Below are 19,821 nucleotides of genomic sequence, written 5' to 3'. Positions count from 1 at the left end.
GAAAAAAAAAAAAAAAAAAAGAAAAGAAAAATCAATGAAGTTTGTTTTAATCCAACAGTTTACTCAGGTTAGTTTTCCTTGGGGCGTGTGGTTTTGCAATGGGGGCTGGCTCTAGGAAAGTAAACCACAGCATCCAACTTGTGCTCAGGATCGTGAGCTCTTGGCAAGGTGACTGTGAAGCCCCATCCTCCTCAGCAGGTGCCAGGGGTGCTGCTTTCTGGACATTCTGAGCATCCCTTCTGTTCTATGAAGGATGCTCTGTGGGGGAGAGAGCAGCACTGAGCATTAACACCCCTCAAGAATTTCACGCCCAATGAATTTGCTCATTATATTACTCCTCTTCCTCCCATTGGCTTCCTGTTGCTTCATGTGGCCCTTGTGCTGGACACATGCACACCCACACCACTGATCTCAAGCAGCAGATCCCCTCTTACAGCCTCCCAGCAAAGCTTCCAGCACTGTGGATTCAGCTCCTTGTGGGTCATTCAAAGTGGTTTGCATGCTCGTGGTGCTTAGCAGGCTTTTACAAAGCAGCAGACCCCAGGGAGTGTTCTTGGCCAGAAATCCACCTCTCATTTCTTTTTGTCCCACCAGTCCGAATATTTATGAGGTGGCATGTGATGTGATGGTATCTGGTTCCACATGTAATGCTGATGTCATGTGTTTTAGATTTAAAATGCCAGTTTCATTTTGTAGTGTGCAGTAATTTGTTTCTCTGGCAGTCCATAAAGAATTGCACTGAATGTTGGTGTGCCGGCTGCAGCAGCTCAGAGGTGGAGGTAAGAGCACCTCCCATGTGCTATAGTGGTGTACCCAGAGCCATGCAGTGTGCTCCCTGTGCCTGTAATACCAGGGGCATGCAGATGCCTGCCCAGAGCACCTTCTGCTCCAAGCTCTTTGCCTCCAATGATGAATGAAGTGTTGCAGCATCTGGGCGAGGAGTTTTTGGATATAAATATAGGTAAACTGAGGCACAGAATCCTGCTGAGGTCACAAAGCCCATGGAGAAGAGGGCAGCGCTCTCATCTTCCATGGTTTGCTAGAATCACAAGAGACATCCTTCCTCTCGCAGATGCAGACACCATCAGAATTTGGCTGTCTCTCCTATAAACTGTGTTTGATTAGAGGGAGCCCAAGCCTTCATGCTGGTATTCAAATCTTTCTGAAATCAGAATCCTGACCTATTAAATCTTCTATCCAGTTTTGAGCCAGTTCCCAGTGCAGGATGAGGAGGGTACATTTGGGAAGCAGATGTTTCAACTGGGTAAAGAAACAAAGAAAAACATTTACTGTCCTAAAGTGCTGATGAACAGGTCTCAGACTTCAAATAATGGGACCCATTGAGACATGCACTACCCACTTCAGTGCATAGGATCATAGAATCATAGAATATACCCAACAGGAAGGAGCCCATAAGGATAAAGGAACTGCTGTCAGATACACACACATCCTTCACAAATGTGGATGAGTCTTCACACACATTTACAAAGGGAACAGCATCCTGCAAGCTGCAGAGATGTCTGTGGCGTGCTGCAGCTCCCCAGGCACTGTGCTCTGGACACTGCTCACTGTCTGGTGCTGTGAACACAGTCCCAAGGGCAGCCCTTCCTTGTGCCACCTGCAGCCTTGAAAGCCTGGGGTGGTGCTTCTGGCAACTGCAAAACCAATCAAAAGGAGATCATCTCCTGGCCAGGCTGGCATGCATGAATCCAGCTGCAATGAAGTGAAAGCTCCTGCTGATCTCTTAACAGTGTGGTGCCCTCCAGATCTCCAGCACAGCCTGATACTTCTAAGCCAACAGAATCCTGGGCTGCATCAAAAGAGGAGTGACAGCTGGGAAAGGGAGGTGATTGACCCCCTCTACTCTGCCCTCTTGAGGCTCCATCTGGAGTTCTGTGTCCAGGCCTGGTGTCCATAATACAGGAAGGATGTGGAGCTGTTGGAGCAGGTCCAGAAAAGGGCCACTAAGATGATCAGAGAGCTGGAGCACCTCTACAGAAAAAGGCTAAAGAAGTTTGTTTTGTTTAGTGTGGAGAAGAAAAGGGTCAGGGTCTAGCACCTGAAAGGAGCTCATAAACAGGAGGGAGTTTACATGGTCTATTAGTGATACAAAAGGGAATGGTTTTAAACTAAAAGAGGAGAAACTTAGGTTAGATTTTGGGAACTAATTTCTTGCTTATCAGGTAGTGAGACACTGGCACAGCTGCCTAGAGAGCTGCAGCTGCCCCATCCCTGGAGATGCCCAAGTCCAGGTTGAATGGGGCCCTGGGCAGCCTCAGCTGGTGGGTGGCAGCCCTGCCCACAGCAGAGGGTTGGAGCTAGATGATCTTTGAGGACTTTTCCAGCCCAAGATATTCTATGATTCTATGAAATATAGAGTGAATTCAGTTTCCTACTTTTCGTTTCCACACTGAGGCAAATGGAGAGGCTGAAGGGCGTTGCTGGAGAAAACAAGCCTGGAGGAAGACAGACCTTTCTTTAGATCCAGCACAGCTAAGAAACTGCTGCAGGTTCAGAACAACAGCTCTGGGTTTGGTCTGACTGTTTTAATTAGTGTCTAATGAAAAAGAAGTATCTGGGAGAGCAGGGGATGTTAACACGAGAAAAGATGGAGAGCCACCAGCCCCATTTCAGCTCTGGGGAGGGGATGGTAGGTCCACATTTATTTTCATCAGCACAGACTGCTGCTGCAATAAAGCACACTATCTCCTCCTACATCTGTCCTGCACTCCGAGGCCCTCCTGGTGACAACACTGAAATTATTTTCTCAGCTGAAGCACTCTGATAGCAGGGTGATAAGCACAGCACAGCTGCCTTGACAGGTTGATTGATAAGGTTATAGACAACATGACAGGATTTCTGTTATTGCTGACATGGCCAAAAGCGCAGTAAGAGCTGAGCAGCTCTTTCTTGTGACACATCTAACCGCTTTTCCAGGCTGTAGAATTCTGAATAAATGTCAGCAGGCAGCAATCACTCAGGTGCATGTTGGACTCCCCACTCTGCCACCGTTCCTTAGAAGAGACCCAGGGGACACATTTCTAGCATGTCGACTTCAAATTTCCCCCGTCAGAAAGCGATTACCAAAACGGAGGAGTGGAAGGTCTCCAATTCCAATGCTGAAGATGTGAAGTCTCTCGAAGGGTGGCCAGGAGACCACCAGCTCACAACACACTCACCTTTGTTTCTGCTAGCAAATTGCCTGCAAGGAAGGGTGCTTTGCAAGGTTTGCAAATATGATTGCCCTTCAAAAATGTTAAAAAAATGAGCATAGAAATTTCAACATACAGCCTGCTTTTGTTTCCCACGAGTGCCTCATAACTGCACTGTGCGTTAGTCTTTCTCAAGCTCCTAATTTGTTTTGCAGAATTTCAGCCCTCTACTACTTTAAAATAAATGTCTCCAGCAGTTCTTCCTTGGGAAGAAATTCTCAATATCTGAACTCATGTAACCTGTGTTTAGACATCTGTGATTCCCATACAGCATAGAAAAACAGAATCATAAAATCATCAAGGTTGGAAAACATCTGTAAGATCATTGGTGGCAATACCATCAGTATTGACCACTAAAGATGTCCCTCAGTGCCACATCTCCACATCACTTGAACACCTCCAGGGATGGTGACTCCACCATCCCCCTGGGCAGCCTGTGCCACTGCCTCACCACTCTTTTGGAGAAGTTTTTCCTAATATCCAGCAGCAACCTTAGTTAAGTCATTTTCTGGACAACATGAGTATTTCATAGAGATATTTATTCTGGACATCTGTGGTCTTTGCTTCCTAATGGCCTGTCCCACTGCCCTGTGACAGGAACCACTGCTCCCAGTACACCCATTTGACTTGTTGAACTACAAATTTCCAGCAGTGGACAAGCCAGTGCTTCCACAGGCAGATGACCACACTGCATGACTGTACCATCAGAAAATGATGCTGAACATGTAGCCCAAACTGACCTTTTTTCCTATCAAGGCACCAGGATTTCTTATGCTGTCTCCCGTAGGTGTGACTGCTGTTACACTCAAGTTTTGATGGAGTGTCAGCAGTCACAGAATCATAGAATCACAAAGATTGGAAAAGGCATCCAAGATTATCCAGTTCAACCATCCACCTATCACCAACATTTCCCCTCTGACCCGTGTCTCTTATTATAGCATCTAAACATTTCTCGAACACCTCCTGGGATGGTGATTTCATCCCTGTTCCAGGCCCTGATCACTCTTTTGGAGAAGAAATTTTTACCATTATCCTACTTGAACCTCTCCTGGTGCAACTTAAGTCCATTACATCTCATCCTATTGCTGTTATCTGGGAGAAAAGGCTGACCCCCACCTTGCCACAACCTCCTTTCAGGTAGTTGTAGAGAACAGTAAGGTCTCCCCTGAGCCTCCTCTTCTCCAGACTGAACAATTCCAGTTCCCTCAGCCACACTCAATATGCTGTTCCTCTCCACACTAAACCCTGGGAAGCTGTCCAGTAGTCCTCTTAGCACCAACCATTATCCCCTGTGATGTCACTGTTCCTTGTCCCCCAGCAAAGCCTCCTGACTTAGGAACAAGAAGCACTTCCTTCCCTCAAAATCTGGCTCCAGAGATTGCATGTTGCATTCGGCCAGGGTGAGCCTTGGGTGATCATGGATTTATCAGCAGCTGGGAATAGTTTGTACACAGAAGATTCATCACCTCTTTGCTCTGACAGAATGTCATAAAATTTGAAGTTGAAAGGAATGTAATCTCCCATCTCATCAAAGAGGAGAAATTTGTTGTGTGTTGGTCCTTTCTTTAAAATATATATGTATTATCCCTCAAAGTCTTTCTAGTCTGAATTAACCACAAATGTAAGAGTCTGCTGCTCCATTTATGGCTCAGCTCTTTTGTGTAACCGTTTTGAAAAGTTTTGCAGGGAATGTCATCTTGGGATCCTTCACTTTTATTTTACTACAAAAAATTAACTCATTAGTGCTCACAGTGTCCTTCTCTGAGCAAAACACAGCAAGGATGAGATTTATCCGTCAACAGAACTGTTGAAAATTCAGATGCCTTTTTAGACCAAGCTGCATTTCCAGCAGTGCAGGAGACCCAAAATGGCTGGCATGAGGTGAAGCATGTTCACTGGAACTCTGAAGGAGCCCCCTGTTCTTCCCTGGAAAAGAATACATCACTTACATACATCACTGTCATCTCTGTCCATCCCTCCGCCCTCTTCTGCTGCCACAGCTGAACATCTCTCATGAAAAATTAAGCATGAAAGCTGGAAGGACCGCATGAAGAGCACCGATCTTATGAGGAATGGCTGAGGGCACTGGGATTGTTCAGTCTGGAGAAGAGGAGGCTAAGGGGTGATGTTATTGCTCTCTGCAACTGCCTGAAAGGAGAGCATGGTGAGGTGGGGACAGCCTCTTCTCCCAGGTAACAGAGACGGGATGAGAGGGAATGGCCTGAAGTTATGCCAAGGGAGGTTCAGGTTGCACATTAGGAACAGTTTCTTCTCAGGAGGAGTGGTGGGGCACTGGCACAGGCTGTCCATGGAGGTCATTGTTCCTGGAGGTGTTCAGGAAACAGGGAGATGTGGCACTGAGGGACACGGATAGAGGGCAGGTTGAGGATGGGTTGATGGTTGGGCTCAATGGTCTTAGAGGTCCTTCTGAACTGTAATTCTATGACTCTAGTTCCCGGACATATTGTCAGCATATGCTCTCTTTAGGCCATATTTATTTACTTTGTCATTATTTTAAGCAGGCTTCATGGCATTGCAAGATTTGATGAGTTCCATTTGTACAGTAGAGAAGTGTTTGCAGCTTTTCCTAAGGGTGAAACAGAGCTGAGGGTGACACATGTCCACACTGCAGAGTTCCCTATGGGGCTGTCAGCACCCCTGACCTCCTCTGGAGGACAAATACTGTAGTTAATGCTTCTCTGTGACAACATGGTTCAGTCATGAAGGAGGCATCTCCTCCCAGCTCTGGTGGGGTGAGTCCATCCCAAGGACCCTCATGTTGGGTGAGTAGTTAAGGCCATCCAAGGCTGGGAGCATGAGGGGAGTGTAGCCTGGACATGCAGGATGCACCACAGGCTTTCTGCAGGCAGGCAAAGCACAGTCACATGCAGCTGAGTAACTAGCTCAGGATTTACAGCCAGAGTGAATTTAGTGCTACCCATGTTAACTGAAATAAAGCCCATGAAAGAGAGTCAGTGGCCATAAATCAGCCAATCCCCAAATCTCCGGGATGTCAGGGGATGAGAAATGCATGTACTGGTAGGCTCGCACAGTGGGCTGCCTGGAAAGCTGGTCTGTATTTCATTTGAGTTTTTCAATTAACAACACATATAGCACAGACTGTATATATCCCACTCTTCCCATTCTTCCTTTGTTAAAGATGCCATGTCTGCACTCACTCTCTCTTCAGCACCCCATTTTCTCTTTTTCTTTTCATAATATTTATTTAGGTACTCTTGCAGCATTTCCTTGTTGTATTAATAGCGTGTAACACTTGATTCCCTCAAAGTGTCTCATGAATTAAAATGAAACATTTGTCATTATTCTATTGCAGCCACACTGAGGAAGAAAGCTGGCAAAGGCTGAAAAAAAGAGATCCCCAAGATGGGTTAGATCAGAAAGCTTCAACTTTCATAACTTGGGTGCCAAGAATTAGGTCCTTAAATTCACACTGATTTCATAATCCATGCTCACAGCACTTAGATGCGGTTTCATGGGGTGCTGAGCAGCAGACAGGTTTTCCAGGCCACATATTCAGCTGTCTGTATGTGAAGTTGGTTTTCCCAACTGCACAGGGAGTGGAGCTGGGTCCCCACACCCCAGCTCTGCTTTGGGAAGTGTGCAAGTACCCAGGTGATGTGTTGACCCCTCCAGCACCCATGGGCTTTGGCCTTGTGTCAGCCCCAACTGTATGCTCCTCAAAACCAGGTTGTGTTGGCTTCGTAGTCTGGTGCTAGGCTGGTACTTCAAACCATCTTGCTGCAGTTCCTCAGTGTTACAAATACTCCTCTGCCCCTCATCATTCACCTTGGAAAGTCAGCAGCACTTTGATGTAAGCAGAAAGGCATTCCTAGAGATACCGTTAAATGAAACATATGTTTCCAGGGGCTCCTCAGCACCTCTCTTTATCTCCACTCAGGAAGTTTAATGGCATGCACATGGCAGTGGTACTGCAGGAACACAGTGAGCCTACAGCAGAACCTGCCTGATTTCATGAACCACAGTAACCCAAAAATCATAGCCAAAATAGGACCATAACTCTCTGTTCTGCGCTTCCTCCTGTGGCTGTCTGCTGGTGAAAATACACCCACTGTTGTGCTTTTTTCACAGAATATGTCCTCCAGTGCGTCCCAGACTGGGACAATTCCCCCGCTTCTGCAGCTATGGGCTTCTGGAGCATTTGGCATCATGGCAGCCACCCATCCCCATGGGCTCTAGGTGAGATGCTATGAGCTCCCTAGTATGAGGGGTGCATTTATGCAAACTGCAGGTGGCTTTGTCACCATCTCTCTCTTACTGTGTGTTGTTTTACATCAGGCAAAACTATAATGTGCCATTTCTTTTGGACTTGATGATCTTCAAGGTCTTTTCCAACCTGGGTAGTTCTATGATTCTATGATTCTCAGTAATTATTGTAGCATCCAGCTTTGGAGCTTGGCATCTTTACAAAACAAAAATAAAAGGTGGGGTGGGGGTGGGGGGGTGGGGTTTCATTGCTTCTGAAAAGTTTTTGTGGGTAGTAGGGAAAGAATTTGGGGCCTTTAAGGAAGATTCCTGTGGGTTTATGCTACTCGCTTAGGTCAGTTTTAAGTGAGGACTTTGCTGGAGGTGTCTGCTGTAAAGCTCTCTCCTTTGGTGGTGGCAGCTGTGGGTAAGCCAGAGCTCTTGGAGGGGCTGGTATTTGTTCTTTATTTTTGGCTCATAGATCTGTCATCCATTTCAGCACCTTAGGTTTTATATTACCTTGAGTACTTTTGCAACAGTGCAAGGGCCTGAGGGGGACAATCATTTTCCATAGACAGAGTTATACCCGCTAGCACAAAGGGGCACTGCCAGCCTGAGCAGCTGTTCATATCAGCCCATGTTCAGTGGCACCAACCTCCATGGACAATGCCAGCTCATACACAGAGCAGACCAAAGGGACTAAATGAAGGTGTGTTAGGTCTGATTCCTACCACACTGTATGTCAGCAGGTTCTCTATCACAGCACAGGTGTGAGGTGACTCTCAGATGTCTCACCAACCACAGGGCAGTGAGTGCAGCTTCGTGCCAGGCTGCTCTGGGGGTCTTTTAGGCAGCTCCACCACACTGGGCAATGCTGTGGGAGCAAAGAAATACAGCACAGAAGGTACTATAGGAGCTGCCAGGAGCCCACCCTGAGCTGGTGCTGCTGCCCACCCCCAGCTGCCAACATGGCACTGGGCACAGGGAAGGAATTCCACATTCCTCCCTAAGCAAGTGCTTATTGCCTAAGGAATTATTTGTAATGGTGTTTTCCTTCCAGTAGGAATTAATTACAGCACTTCTGACACACTCCAGTCCCTCCTCAGCACAGCACCAGGCTATAGACACATAGGGCTGTGCAAGTAACACCTTCTCTGCTCAGAGGAATGAATCTGAAATATATAATATAGATAAATAACTGAAATAACCTGAAATCCAGCATCAGAGTACTTGTTTCCCAGAAGGGCATGAGACATAAGGCATAGCAACAAGGTGAGACATAGATTAATAAACCCACTGCAAAATGCACTGGTTTTTTGGTCTTCTACTCCCAGCAGATATGAACTGCAAAAGCAAATGCCTCCTCCTCTCTATTCCCTTCCCTTCCTTTCCCTCTCTGTTTGTGAGCAGCCAGCTCTCGGGTCACCCACAGACAATATCAGAAATGCACAACTATAAGCACACACAGTCCTCTGCGGGCACTTAGCCCTTGTCTCTAGAAATCATCCTGTTAACTTCTTTCCTATTTGGAGCCTTCGTGCAAGCATCACAGCAGTATGTGGCACCTCAAGACATAAAGCAGCTCCTGGAAAGCCTGTGTGGATGCCTTGCCATGCACGTAATGGAAACAGGTGAAATTTAAACAGATCGCTTAAGTACTTGTCCAATCCCCATTAGGGTTTTGTAGCTCTCCTTTATTTAAAGAACAAATTTCTGACACTTAAAAGAAGTTAAACATGTTTGAAAGCTTTAACATAGAACAGCCTTAATGCTGCTTACTCTCTTGAGAAAATTGTTCAAAGCACTATTATATAAAGTCTGTGCTCAGAATACGGGAATATTTGGATTAAATGGCATATTTACTTTCTAAAATTGGATGCAAAGTACAAAATAGGAACTGGATATACAAAATGCAAAAAATGCACACAGACATAGAAGCAGCGTCTGTTTGTAAAGCAGCAAGCACTGAAGGCACCCAGGAAGGAGCGTTCCCCAAAACAACAAACATCAGTTACTGTGGCTAATGCAGCACCACCAGTCCAGAATCATACATGTTGATGAAATCTAAGCAAAATTAAGATTTTTTCAAGGCCATGTTAAAAATGTTGCTTTGCTTATTTAAGCTATGTAAAGTCAAATGTGTTTCTGGGATCATGGTTCCAGAAAGAAACTGCAGTGCTTCTCTGTATCTGTGCTCATCTTTATCCCCTCCAAGAAGTTCTCACTGAGAACAGCCCAGCCCATTCCTGTCACCCTGAGCCTCAGGGGTGAAGGAGCTCCTCTCACTTGGATATGGGCTTCTATGTATATGCGCACACACACACAGCTGTAAGGAGAGATAAAATGACTGATAACTGGAATTGCCATATGCAATGCAAATCAAGAGCCAGATGCAGAGCTGTCAGGATTGAAGGGGAAGTTTTTCCTTTGCTGAAATGGAAGTTAGCTCAGGATGGATCACTACATACAACAGAGCTTCTCTCATTTAAAACCTGCATAAACAGACCTGCAGTACTGCTGTCAGGTGATGCAGTCTGTAGAGCCAGCACAAAGAAGAGAGTTAATTTTTGTTCTCAAAGTGCAAAGACTAAGATCGTGCCTTCAGAACAGATGCTGGCACTGAGTCTGGCTATGAAGTACAACTGGCTTTGCTGGAAGGAACAACAGTGATACTCCCTGCATTTTCTTCCTGGGAAGATGTGTTGTACCCACTACGGATGTTGGGCAGCTTATGGAAAACAAAAAGTCCCCTGCTACAAAATTTTCTGAGCAAGTAAAAGTGATGAAGCACCTTAATCTTCTTGCATCTTGTGATGCCTCTAAGGGCTATTCCAGGCCCAGTGGTTGGGAGCTCTTTTTTATCCAAGGAGCTAGCTGTAGTGACAAGAACTTTCTCCGGCGTCATGAGCTTCAATAGCTTTTCCCACCTTCCTGGCCCATCACCCTCAGTCCTACTGCAGTATGAGACAGCACATGCAGAGCTGGTGTAGTCATGCCAGAAAAATCAGTGATTCCCTGCTGAAATTCTGGGAGGTGACAGTGGCCACCCATGGAGCTGCAGAAAGCACTTTGTGGCAGCCAAGGTGCATTCATAGCAGGGATGGGCAAAGCTGTGCCATCAAAGCTTGAATCCATTCATCCTTATTGCAACATACATGTATTGCAGCAGGTTTGCAGGATCCCTCCATCAAGGCATGTGCATCTCCCAAGGTCTCAAGGGCACTCTCTAGTCAGACTCATCAGGATTATCTGCACTGAAGCAGAGGGCACCAGAGAGCTGGGACAGAGCCCTTGTTCCCCTATGGGAAGCAGGGAGAAGCATAATACACAGGGCTTGTTCATGTTTCGAAGAACCCCAAGTCTGCTGAATGTAGAAAGTGAAAGCAGAAGTGAGGTTATTTGAGAAGCAGCGCTGTTTGTGCCTGGTTTAAGCCTTGCTGTGGGAAATGATGAAGGAGGATGGAGGAGAAATTATCAATGAAAATGGAAAAATTCCCAAGTTCATCACTGCTGGAGCTTCCTAGGGGCTCCCAGCACAGAGGGCAGTAGATGAATGTCACCACCTGAAAATCAGGAGCAAGAGTGAGCTGTGCATTAAGCTCACAATGGGATCTTTATTTTGGGTAAATCTTCCCTCCCAGTCATCTAACCAACAGCAAAGCAGGGAAGTGCAGATTTCCCATTTCACCAATAAAACATCAGTTTGAACCACCTTGAAACATGGGAAGGTTTAACTGGGCTTTCTAATGCTCAGAGATCTAGTTTTCTTCAGTTATAAACATTAAACCCTCTGGTTTAACAAGGAGAATAAAAGAAAACATCAGGCAGAGGCTTAAACAGGATGACGGTAACTAGTCTATAAAACAACTGTTTCTCTGTTACAGAGAAAGAAGGGCTTAAACCAGACACTGCAAAAAGGAGTTGTGTATTACTCAGACTGACTCAGACTGCACAGACCATCCTAAATGTCATCTCTGATTCAGACTTGCCCCAGTAATTCCCTCTGAGACCCCCCAGAATGCCCCAGAAACAGACAGTGACACCCAGTCGAGACAGAGACAGTGGCACCCAGTTCAGTTTTTTAGACAGTCATGCACCCACACAGATAACTCAATGATCTGCTGTTAGTGTTCACAATTAAAGCTATTTTTTTACCTATAACAACATTCAATAGCATGTTCTTCCAGAGAATGGATATTAGCTACAATTTCATATTTGTTCACATTAATTTCATTCCCTGAAATGAAATTGTTGGTCCCAGCTATTGACATTTTCTCTAGATGACATGCACACTGATATGTCAAGTATCAGTGTAAGCAAGTTGCTTTTTTCTGTGTTGGAAAATATTTTACACAAGTTTCCATTCCAATGTTAATCTACAGCAGATTGTATGAGGAGATAGATGAAGCCCAGTACTGAAGGAAAACACATTGAAAAGATGTAGAAGAAAGTCACTGGTTTGTGCCTTTGACATACTTTTTCAAAAGTACCTTTCTGCATATACCTCTTAAATCCAAGGTTTTAACTAATTACATTCACTTTTCAAGTCAACAGTGGACACCAAGCAGGAGTCAGAAAAAACAGTGGTGGTTCCAAGTTGTATGGCCAACAGCTGGGGCAAAATTCAAGAAGGTGGACAACAGATCCAGTTGGATGCAAGACTTAACTGAGAAAAGCTGGTAGCCTTTGTCACTCATAACAAGGAGCAATTTTCACTCATTAGATTTGGCTTGTTTACCAGCAGCTGAATAGTTTCCCACTCCAACATTCCCATTCTTCCAGGGATGCCCACTGCACACAGCCCCAGGGATCCTGTTCAACTGCCAAGCAGAATGTTCATCTTCACCATGGCTGTTACAATGCAAGCCCAGACACATGCTAAGACCCAGCATGATGGCATTTGTGAAGCATTTTCAAGAAAACAGAGAAATTCATCAGAGAACACAGAGGAATGAGAAAAGCAAACCAGTCCTGGGGTGAAAGAAGATCTGCCCGATCCTGAAAGCACCACCAAGCCCTTACCATCTCAGGACCACAGCAGAGTCGGGATCAGTATTCCCCATAAGAATAGACACAAAAGTAAGACCTTCATCTTTTGTAAGAGAAAATGCATCTTGGATATTCTTGAGCACAAAGCCAGGTGCAGAATATTTGCCTTTGTAAATAGACCATGGGCTGCGAATGGTTTTTGGCTAGACAAAAGGATGTCTGCAGTGTTCTACCAATGTTTTTTTTCCACATCTCAGCCGTTTTGAAGTGCATCCCTTCATAGTGACTGACAGTAAGGTAAATAACAATGCCCTGAACTGACATTTCTGTAAAGCCATGTGCAATCTGGACTTGCAGAGGGCTTGTATGCCATGGAATATGTGGACATGACCATGTATGCTAGAGGAAGGAGCTCAGGTATCCAGGGATGGAGATAAACAAGTAGATGCTCTGGGCTGGCATCCTCACTTCTGTTCCAACTCCTGAATCACAGCCAGAATCTCCCCATTGCTGCTCTTCTTTTCTGGATGTCTTCTTAGTTGGGCTTTATCTTCACCTTTTCGTTCTTCTGATCTAGGCTGCACACAAACCATCTGAAATATCCTGAGAAAACACCTTAACCCCCTCCACACTCAGATTTTGGGTGGCAGTAGGCCCTCAAGGGGGTAGAGTTGATACTTTGTAGGAGAAAACTCCTTTTCCAGAGGTACAATTCTGATCAGGGCTCCTACTTCATCTACCACCATTCTTGCAGTGACTGATTGACTGCAAGACACAGCCCAGATTGTACATCTCACTTTAAATGCTACCAAAAAAGACAGAGGCTGATGTGATGGTGTACAGATGTGTCAGATGGTTGAAACTGTTTTTATTTAATAACATCTTACGTCTCAGTTATAATTCAGATCCAAGCCAGCAAGACCTCTTTTGTCTGTGTTAGACAACTCTCGTCAACTAAAAAGTTGTGTTGTGTTTGTTCAGTCTTTATTTGTGCTGGATGCCACCAGTAGCACAGCTGCTGGAAATGGACATATCTCAGCGGGACCACCAGGGAGCCATGCTTCAGCTGCTGGGGCTTGACTGGATGGCCACATACTCACAAAGTATTGCTGTATGCCATGTGGTGTCTAAGTAAAAAGATGGTTCTAGAAAGACAGTTACTTCCTCATCTTTCTTTTATACTTATATTTCCAGCCTGTACGTATTTTGTAAGTAATCTTTCTTGATCGATCTTTGTCCTGCTCTCCATTCATCCACTGAGCCATGCACCTACACAGCAACCTTTCATCATGCCAGAACTCCTTTGGTAGAACAAGGTCTATAGGAAAGAACAGGATAAGGGAAAAAATCTTCTCTTTTGCCATTTCTTACATTCATTGTTGACGCTTTTCATTTCAAGATTGGCAAAATATCACGATGGCTAAGAGTAGGAAATGTGTCTGTCTTTTCTCAGAGTCCCAGAGCTCAGTGCCAGGCATGGGCATGCTCCATGTGCAAGCACAGGCCCAAATCCTGGGCTTGCAGCATGACGTCTCTGCTCCTTTGGTGCCTTAATAGAAAAAGCTGCAGTTGTGAGGAAGCACCTGAATGACATGTGAGCAGTGGGAGAAATGCAGGCTGATGTCAGAGATGTTACCACCAGAAGAACAGCTGATGGCTTGTGTTCAAGAAAAATGTGAGATGGGTGTTTGTGCTTTGGGAGCGGTGCCAGAGAGATTAATGCTGGAAATTTGGGCATCATGGATGAGTGGCTGCTGCTCATGTCAACCTGGCAGTACAGCAGCTGCCTTTTTTAGAGAGGAACCTTCACCTATACACCATGCTTATGGATGGAGGAGGGTTTGCTCTCACTCCAGCTAAGCAGTGTTTGAGTGCATGTGAGAAGCAGCAAAGCCACGTCAGGCCTTGGCATCCCAGCAGTGCAGCATTGTTGAATGAGTGAACCTGACTATCTGGGTCACTTGTTTGTTGATTTTCTTTAGGCAAAGATGTTTTACAAAATGAGAAAAACACTCCAAAGTGAGTGCTTATTTTGTAGTCAGCAGCAAAGGCTGGAACTCCAGACACGATGCTATGCCAGGACCTGACAATGCAATAGTAGGAGTTGTAAAAGTAGCACAAAAGTATGAGCTAACCCGCTCTCAAACCTCTTTTTTAGTGATTAATTTAGTTTGTGATACTTCATTTCTCACCTTCATTTCACTGCTTCTAAACTGTCTTGTTATGCAATAAATTGTTGTTTCCTCCAGCTATTTGCTGTAAAAATTACTCTAAAGTATAAAAAAAACCAGACTGTATGAAGAACAACATGTGCCAGTTCTGTCAAAAAAAAAAAGGAGACAGCCCACAGTTTGGCAGAGATGCAGGAGGTGCTTGGGATTGTGCCAAGGAGGGGGCCAAGCCCAAAATAGACCCTGGTCTGAATAGATGCGTAGTGATGTCTTTGGGCCAGGCAGCTTGAACATCTCCTTCAGCCTGCAAGCCATCTGCTTGCTTTGGACCTGCAGTGTCCCAGTTTGCACGCGTTTGCGGGGAAGGAAGGAAGGAAGGAAGACAGACAGAAAGAAGGAAGGAAGGATGGAAAGGAGGGACAAATTAATGATTATCTGCTACAGTAGTGATAGAATAGTTTCTGCTGTAGCACACTGCTTGTTCACATAGCTGGCATTATTGTGAAAAGATTCTCTTTTAAAGTCATCAGCCAAATGATTATTTTTCACTGTTTCTCAGAATTCCTCTGATGATTCTTATTTTTCCTACAAAGCACATGCAATGAATTCCTTGCCTTCTCCCATCCCTCTATCTGTAAGTTTTTCTGGATCTGTCCCCTCAAATCCTCTATGAGCTCTTTCCTGGATTTCTTAGGATAGTACATTTGTCAGCACTGTGTTATTGAGTTTGGCCACCTTTAGAGTCTTTGATGAGCTCTGCATTCCTCTTCTCCCAACAATGAACCTTAAGCATAGTCTGTGGCTCTTCTGCACCTGCTTCAGTGACTTTGGGATCTTCTGAGGCCTTCCTCATCCCTCTGAGCACACTGTTACATGGGGCTTTCATTATCTCAGCCATCATCCTGCAGCCTTTGTCCCACTGTTTTCCAATTTGACTTCTTCAGTTTATTCAAGATAGTTCCACTGTGAGACCCAGGCTCTTTGGAGCAGGTCTGGATAAATTCCTGAGCCAGTGTGATATGGTTTTGATGCAGTGCATACTGTGCATGCACCAGGCAGAACCTTGTGCCAAGACAAAAGGGTCCAGGCTTGCCATACATGCTCTGAATTGTGCTTCATTATGTGGCCCATGAGACCACACTTCATGTTACAAAGGTCAACCCGACCCACATCACATGAGCCATGAAAACACTCTCTCCATTGTCTGTCTTAGTGAAGCAGGACAACACATCACTGCAGGCACATTAATCTTTCTCTTGAGACAGTTGTGAGATGGTACTGATCTACAAATCATGTCCAAAAGGGTGATATCTCTACTGGTCAAGAAAATGCTCCTTGGACTCCCTCCTACAGGCAAGGCCAGCTGACAAAGTGGCCTGTAGGAAATACAGTCTCCAAAATTGTCACCATTTGGAAATGATCTCCAGTAAATAGCCTGGGACAGTGTAAACAGAACAGTTCTAAGAGATATTCCCTGGCTTGTTCAGTTTTCTGGGAGAGGTGTAACCAGGCTTTCTTTGCTATCATGCATTACAAAGACGCTTGGTCTGGCTGTGTCCTTCCCCAGCTCCCCATCACTTCCCGCAGCAGATTTGCACTTTCTGTCCTTCCAGTCCCCTCTAATCTTTCTGCTATTTTCTCTAAACCATGGGAGCCCAGAACTGGACACAATATTCCAGATGAGGCCTTACCAGGGCAGAGTAGAGAGGGAGGATCACCGCCCTCAACCTGCTGGCCACGCTCTTTCTAATGCACCCCAGGATGCCACTGGCCTTTTTGGCTACTAAGGTACACTGCTGATTCATGGCCAACCTGTCATCCACCAGGCTGCTCCAATAACAGCCTCCAGAGTGAGCTCCTTTCTGCATAAATGTGGGCAGGGGAAGGCCATGCTCCCAGGAGCCAGATGTGCAAGCAGCTTTGGTGGGAGCCTGGCAATGGGCTTGTTCCTAAGGCTTGGAAGAGCTCTGCACAGTATGGGCTTTTCCAGTCAACAGCTCTGTCTTTGTCTATTGCAAATCCAAGGCTTTCTTTGGCATTCTGTTGCAGGGTGAAACTTGCCTCTGGCATGACCTGCTTTTAGACTTCCAGAAGTATGTGAACATCGCTGACCCAGCAGCCAGCATGGAGATGGAGGTGCCCTTGGTGGGCATGTGTCACGGCGATGCTTCAGCAGCTCATGTGTGATCCTGTGTCGCTGCTGAGTCCCAGCAAGCCTTGTTGTACAGCCCTATGAACCAGCACGACCTTCATCCTGACCTCCTCTGCTCTACATAACACTGACCCGTCAGAGCAGTTTAGCATCAAACGAATAAACCAGACCTGAGTTACAAGGACTACCTCGCCTTTACATTTCATCAGTTGCAGCTGAAACAGAGTTAGAGCCCCAGGCAGCCCACAGTGGCTCTCCAGGAGCCACACAGCATTTCATCAGTCCCAGCAGTGTCTCACAGCAATATTCTCCTGGCTAGATCTGCTGCTCCTTCTCCCAGCCAGTGGCTGGGCACTGCGATTCAGGGCAGCTTCCTCAGGGAATTCATTAAAAATCCCAAAACACACAAACAGATTTTGATTTCTCTTAAATAAATGTTTTTTCCAGTTTATTTTCTACCATAAGCTGAACACTCTGGACAAATTCAGTAATAACACAATGTAAGATCATGTAATAAGAAGGGGAAGAAATTAGAAAACAAGCATCACTGGTAAAATAACTAAAGAATAATTAAGGTAAGTTTCAAAGAGTAAAAACTGTAATATTCCATCCTTGTTGAAATCTGTTGAGAAGCCTGTGGGCAGCGGGATTTGGAACCAGACTCATCCTGAGGAGACTTCCAAAGTATTTCACTGTTTTTGCTTGATCAGATATTGCTGTCATTTGTGTTGGAGTGATTGACTTCTGCGATCATTAAGGCACTTCTTCTGGGGTTAGCGTCCTTGCACATCCATCTTGACTAATGACAAAGTTTATGGCTAACTCATTACAGTTATTTCAGTAGTTTCCAGTGAATCATTGTTATGGATGGGGTATAAGATGCTGACACTGGCTGGTGATACTGCCAAGAAACAGTTATGCTCCATTATGAACTCTTGTAGCTGAAATAACTGTGGCTACTCTAGTGCAACACCCTAACACAAAATGGCATTGCAGTGAAGAAATGTCACTAACTGTTCTTCCCGAAGGCTTCTGTCATTGAGAAAGTGGGATGCTATGGATCCCAGAACAAGCTGCAGGGGAGATCTTCAGGGCTGAGAGTTGACAGAAATGACTTATTAGTATTAGTCACCACTATTACATTTCTTCTGTGTTCAAAGAAATAGTTTCATTGTGCCCAGTAACTAAACAGAATGGTTCAGCATTGAAACCTCACAATAGGATCACTTTTTCCCTCTTAACAGTGGTAACCTTGAGGAGACCAGACTTTAGTATAAAAACCTGGGTCATAAGGGGACAATGCTGGCTAGCCTAGTTATCTACACATTCTTAACTCAGTGTCCCACATTCACTATCTCTTTTATAGGCTCCTTGTTCACAGAGGGGCAGATAAATCAAACAAGACCCTTGACAAAACCTGCACCTCAGGTAACCCTGGAAATGAAAGGAGGACCTGCAGCCAGAGCTGAAGCCTGTGACATGGACTTTGAAGTTACAGGAGGCCGATTTCCTTGGATTCTTCAGGCCCTGGAAAAAAAGAGCTGAGTTCATTGGATTACCTTCTTTTTTGAGGACAGTCAGTGAACAATGGAAATGTCCATCTGGGCATTTGCTTGGCACGTTTCTTTGGATGATTTAAGAGCAGTGCATTCATGGTCATATCCCGAAGTGGAGGACCTGTGTTGATTTTTCTCTCTTTTCATCCATTTAATCGATCCAAATGTAGCCTTATGGCTGCATAATATCCATCAGGTTACATTTCCCTTTCTTTCTTCACCTTATGGCCCTCTTGACACAGTGCAAACTTTCTGAGCACAGTCATCATTAAATACACACACCATGTATATTATTGGAACTTGTATTTATTTCACAGTCTGTGAGAACTGCAGGAGAAATTACTGCGAGCAGATACAACTGCAGAGACCATCCCTTGGGTACCTTTGTGAGCGCGACTCCTCGGAAGGTTCCTGTTAACCACCTGCAGCACAGGACCATGTCTGGAGTTCATCACCACTCCTATCCACTTTTTTAACCTTCATTTTTTTTCTCTATAACTTGCGTTTAATAAGGCACAGTTACAAAATCACTTGGCTTGTGTTCTTAGGGGCTGCCAAATTTGAGCAATTTGAGAGGGGGAGGTTGATTTTACCCCAAGGCAACCACTACCACACCACCCCCCAGACTACAAACTCTGCTCATGCCAAACACCAGCTCAGGGGAGATTAATGTTTTCTCAGGTGAAATTAAGACATTATGCTGTGTGATTCGAAGGGCAGAATGGTCTTCACACCCCCTTCTTTCCTTTTCTGGCAGGAGTGCCTCTCAGGCTGATGAGCACAGGCGAGGAGAGGGCAGGTAACCCTGTCCATCAACATTTGCAGTGACAATGCTGTATTTCTGTATTTCTGAAGAAATGAATAGTAGAAATTTGCTATTAGATCTTAGCCAGAGTTTACCAGAATTTTTTATGACACAGCACATTGAAATGCTGATATGAATGACACAGAGCATCTGGTGATGATTGACGATTCCTGTGCAGTTGCCTTTCTTGTTTAAAAGAAGTGCTGTGGATGCAGCATTTCAGCAAGTACAACAGTAAGAGAGATGCTGGGCTGCTGGGGATGGGGAAAGTGTGCCCTGCTGCAGCTGCTACCTCCCTGACAGGAAGATCTCACCAGTGGGTAAGGCATCTCCATTGCTCCGTGTCTCCTCTTGGATTGTATTACTGCTCAGGAAAACTCGAGGCCAACATTTGTCTTTGGTGGTTCTTCACATCAATTCATCAAGTCTGTGTTTGCCAAAGACGTCCTCAGGAACAAAATCACAGAACAGTAAATAGAAGGAATATGAACTGGCTCCAACAATCTGTGATCCCTACAGTGACAGCAGCAATAGGGCCGCTGTCCTATAGTTCACAGTAACTATGGGGTGTTTTTTTTCAGCAGCTGCGGGAAAAAACTGTGTATCAGAAAGGTTATTTTCTAATGGATTAGGATGGTGTTCTACATGTATTTTGTCTACCAGAACATATATACTGTATGATGATATGAGATTAGAGAAAAAATATGGTGAA

At 45.1% G+C, this 19,821-nt stretch overlaps 1 long non-coding RNA gene across 2 annotated transcripts in view; it reads left to right on the top strand.

Moving 5' to 3' along the window:
- The window catches only part of LOC107308340, a 31,656-nt gene extending 14,340 nt beyond the window's left edge, over positions 1-17,316 (top strand). The window contains exon 3 of one of the 2 annotated variants that reach the window (XR_004305975.1): positions 16,646-17,316. This is a non-coding gene — a long non-coding RNA (uncharacterized LOC107308340). Of the gene's footprint in view, positions 1-7,322; positions 7,492-16,645 lie in introns of those variants that run through there. The other variant, XR_004305976.1, reaches the window with a different exon arrangement.
- Positions 17,317-19,821: the final 2,505 nt, after the last annotated feature.

Source organism: Coturnix japonica, chromosome 1 (assembly GCF_001577835.2).
Source record: "Coturnix japonica isolate 7356 chromosome 1, Coturnix japonica 2.1, whole genome shotgun sequence".
Taxonomy (NCBI): Eukaryota; Metazoa; Chordata; class Aves; order Galliformes; family Phasianidae; genus Coturnix; species Coturnix japonica.
This window is presented reverse-complemented; position numbering and strand designations above follow the sequence as displayed.